The sequence below is a fragment of the Sinocyclocheilus rhinocerous genome, unplaced genomic scaffold (genome assembly GCF_001515625.1).
Source record: "Sinocyclocheilus rhinocerous isolate Xijiao unplaced genomic scaffold, SAMN03320098_v1.1 scaffold2216, whole genome shotgun sequence".
Lineage (NCBI taxonomy): Eukaryota > Metazoa > Chordata > Actinopteri > Cypriniformes > Cyprinidae > Sinocyclocheilus > Sinocyclocheilus rhinocerous.
In genome coordinates, this window is record NW_015641008.1 from 378,312 (window position 1) to 378,701 (window position 390).

At 35.1% G+C, this 390-nt stretch overlaps 1 protein-coding gene across 2 annotated transcripts in view; it reads right to left on the minus strand.

Moving 5' to 3' along the window:
- The window catches only part of LOC107753429 (renalase-like), a 65,939-nt gene that overhangs the window by 64,507 nt on the left and 1,042 nt on the right, over positions 1-390 (minus strand). The gene's annotated exons all lie outside the window — the stretch shown is intronic.

A 390-nucleotide genomic window follows, 5' to 3' on the forward strand; every position in this document is an offset into this window, starting at 1 on the left:
AACTGATGGTTGTCACTTTAAGTTAATCGATTTTCTGTCAACTCAAATCTGCAGACTGGCTCTGACCTTTGGCAACTAGTGTCAACTTCTCCAGACTGTAAATCGGGGCAAAAATTGTGTAATGTATTCCAGCCTTAGGAGACTACAGATAATTCCATTTAATAAGAGGCTTCATAATGAGGCTAGTTTCTGTGTTCATCCCCATGAATTAAATGTTTTATTGGTTTGTTTTATTTCATTTTTGAATATGTGTTCTTTAGCGGAATGTGGACTAGTCTAGATGTTGCAATGTGCTTAAATGACACTTCACTATGAATATATAACTGATCAAATTGAATGCCTTGTTGCTTGATTTTAGTGTTCTGTTTTTTTGTGACTGACTTTGTACCT